Source organism: Schistocerca piceifrons, chromosome 2 (assembly GCF_021461385.2).
Source record: "Schistocerca piceifrons isolate TAMUIC-IGC-003096 chromosome 2, iqSchPice1.1, whole genome shotgun sequence".
Classification (NCBI taxonomy): domain Eukaryota; kingdom Metazoa; phylum Arthropoda; class Insecta; order Orthoptera; family Acrididae; genus Schistocerca; species Schistocerca piceifrons.
In genome coordinates this window covers 243,628,535-243,632,287 of record NC_060139.1, presented here as the reverse complement: position 1 = coordinate 243,632,287, position 3,753 = coordinate 243,628,535, and the positions used below count along the sequence as shown (strand labels likewise).

Sequence of the window (3,753 nt, the reverse complement as noted above, 5' to 3'; positions counted from 1 at the left end):
GAACACCATGATAAAATAAGGGAAATCAGAACTCGTTTGGAAAGATATATATGTTCGTTCTAGCCACGCGCTGTACGAGATAGGAATAATAGAGAATTGTGACAGTGGTTCGATGAACCCTCTGCCAGGCACTTAAATGTGATTTGCAGAGTATCCATGTAGATGTAGATGTAGATGTAGTGACTCTCCACGTTCAGGAAGACATTCGGGGTTTGATAAAGGTCATTTAAACACATTAATCCATTTTATAAAAACTTGTTTCTTCAGATTGAAAATATCATTCTGGAAACATTCCCCAGGCTGTTGCTAAGACATGTCTCCGCAGTATACTTTCTTCCAGGAGTGCTAACGAGCGAGGTGGTGCAGTGGTTAGCACACTGGACTCGCATTCGGGAGGACGACGGTTCAATCCCGTCTCCAGCCATCCTGATTTAGGTTTTCCGCGATTTCCCTAAATCGTTTCAGACAAATGCCGGGATGGTTCCTTTGAAAGCGCACGGCCGATTTCCTTCCCAATCCTTCCCTAACCCGAGCTTGCGCTCTGTCTCTAATGACCTCATTGTTGACGGTACGTTAAACACTAACCACCACCACCACCGGGAGTGCTGGTTCTGAAAGGTTCACAGAAGATCTTCTGTGAAGTATGGAAGGTAAGATACGAGGTACTGGCAGAACTGAAGCTGTGAGGACAGGTCGTGCTTGGGTGGCCGAGTTGGTAGAGCACTTGCCCGCGAAAGGCAAAGGCCCCAAGTTCGATTCTCGGTCCGGCACACATATCTAATCTGCCAGTAAGTTTCAGTAAAGTATTTCTTTCACCCTCGTACCCTATATTATTTGCGATAATGTAAATGCACAGAGAGTCACACCTAGTGATACGTGGCTGGCGACCACGGGCCCCGAGCTGAGTACTGGCATTGCTTCCACTTACTTATGCCAGGCTCCTCACTTTTATCTATCCTATCTGGCCACCCTCGGCCAGCTCTTGTTCTTTTCCGACCCTGACGCTATTAGGTTTCGAAGGCTAGGGGTCTTTCATTTTCCAACCTATACTTCTCATGCAGCGTCTGACCCAGAGCGGGCGGCTGCAAAAGGCGTCTGTATCCCATGTTAGGGGCGGCCTCCAGAACTGCGGCAGGCAACGGAATACCACTGCAGATTTTCTTCCCTGCATAATGCAGTCTCCATTTTATGCACAAAAAATGGCTTCCTCTCATGTTAAATCAGTGTCCGGAGGTAAAATAGTCCCCCATTCGGATCTCCAGGGGGGGGGGGGGGGGGGTGGTGACAACTTGAAAGGAGGCAAAAAATCAAAACGAGAATTGGTACCTGGAATGTCAATGGAATGGACATGGAGAGTTGCAGTCAGATGAATATGTATTCTACTACTCAGGAGGAGAAGTAAAAGGAATTAATGGAGTAGGAATGATTATGACAAAGGAATTGGCTAAATGTGTGGAATATGTAGACTATGCAAATGACCGGGTTATTGGTGTAAGGCTGAAAGGAGCACAAAAAGATTTACTGATTGTCCAGGTGTATATGCCAACTTCAGAACATGATGACCAAATTGTAGAGGAAACGTACAATGTAATAGAGAGAATAATGGACGAAAATAAAAAATGCTGCAAAATAGTAATGGGAGACTGGAACGCCATTGTGGGAGAAGGGAAAGAGTGAAACATAGCAGGCAGTCATGGTCTTGGAAAGAGAAATGACAGAGGTGAATGGTTAATTGCCTTCTGCAGGGAATGGCAGCTGATAGCGGCAAACACACGGTTCAAGAACCATAAGAGGAGGCTCAACACTTGGAAATCACCAGGGGATAAATACAGAAACCAAATCACCCTATAATAATAATAATAATAATAATAGTGAATATGTTGGGTATCAATGTACGTTGTCTCTTAGACAGTGGAATTGAGGTGAGTGCGATATCTCAGTCCTTCTTTGATGCGTTACCTGGTAAAGACGAGCTTACAGTAATGAGGGTATCAGGACTAAGAATAATTGGTGCTACGGGCAAGGTGTCAAAAACGGTAAAGCAAGAAGCTTTGCTGCCCTTTAACATTAATGGTAATTTAATTGATCATCCATGCTTAATTGTAAACAATCTCAGTAATGAGGTTTTAATTGGCATAGATTCCTTGTCGAAATATCAGAGTGTTGTTGACTTTTAAAGATGCCAGTTAAAAATGGTCTTGCAGATAACCGGAGTTATTACGGTACCTTTTATTGATAAACATGAAGTAACTAATGATGAAACTTAGGAGCTGCCTATACGAGTTCTGAAAAATAGGAGATACTGGGACGAAGGTGTTAATCTTAGTACAAGTAAGCTAAACACAGAAGAAGAAGAAGCAATTATTTTGGACAAAATAGAAGCTAAATTGCTGGAAATCGATAAAATTTCAGCTAATCAGAAGGGAGAACTGAGACAGGTTTTAAAAAGACTTCATAAGGTATTTTCAAATCGACCTGGCGTGGTCAAAGTTCATGAATGAATTCTGTAGGGAGGAGGTTGTTCTGTAACCTCTACACAGTGTGGTAGCTGTGCAGTCCCAGCTGTGTGGGATCTTCTTTCCATTTCAGGTCTCACTCATTCTTCATCTTTCCTATCCACAAAAATTTCGGCGCTTACTCTCAAATACTAAAATTTTCCGTTATGACTACCAAGCCAGCATGAAGCTAATGAATCCTGTAGGGAGGAGGTTGTTCTGTAACCTCTACACAGTGTGGCAGCTGTGCAGTCCCAGCTGTGTGAGATCTTCTTTCCTTTTCAGGTCTCACTCATTCTTCATCTTTTCTATCCACCTAAAATTTCGACCTCTTCTTTCCAACACATTAAATTTTCCGTTATGGTTATCAAGCCAATAATAAACTAATGAATCCTGTAAGGAGGAGGTTGTTCTATAACCTCTACACAGTGTGGCAGCTGTGCAGTCCCAGCTGTGTGAGATCTTCTTTCCATTTCAGGTCTCACTCATTCTTCATCTTTCCTATCTACAAAAATTTCGACCCCTTCTTTCCAATATGAAAATTTTCTTAAACCAATGAATTCTATAGCGAGGAGTTTGTTTTGTAACCTCTATATAGTGTGGCAGCTGTGCAGTCCCAGCTGTGTGAGATCTTCTTTCACATTTCAGATCTCACTCAATCTTCATCTTGCCTATCCACCAAAGTTTCGACTCCTTCTTTGCAATACAAAAATTTTCCGTCATGGCTATCAAGCCATGAGTTCTGTAATCATTCTATCCACCGATTAGTGAAGAAAAATACCTAATGTGACAAACCTGATAGTGACATAAACAACAGAGAAGTATGATGTAATTAAGATACAATGTATTTGAGTAACAAGTATGTATAGAACCCTGGTAGTATTATAAGTACAAAGTTGTTGTATTATTGGAAATGGTCCCACAATAATATTTTAAAAAAGATATACAAATTCGTGTACAAGCAGGATCTGAAGTGGCAGTGAAACCTATTGTATGCTGTAGAGCTAGCTAACTAATTAGTAATAAAAGAGATTGCTTAGTGTTATGAAAAATATGCAGATAAGTTGTAAGAATGAACTCACCTTGTGTAGTAAGAAATGGCAGTGTAATAGAATTGAACAGTGTTTGTGGTTGAGACGTGAAGGACATGTCTTTGAAATATTTATAAGGTTGGAGCTGGCCGTTATTTGATGTAGTGTGTGACAGGACACACCTACACGTATTGAGGTTATGAGTTGGAGGCGTGAATGCGACCATA

General features: G+C 41.6%; 1 non-coding gene across 1 annotated transcript; it reads left to right on the top strand.

Annotated features, from left to right (window-relative positions):
- The first annotated feature begins 351 nt into the window (after window positions 1–351).
- On the top strand, window positions 352–424 carry Trnaa-cgc. The gene has a single exon. It is a non-coding gene; the product is annotated as a tRNA-Ala (tRNA).
- Window positions 425–3,753: the final 3,329 nt, after the last annotated feature.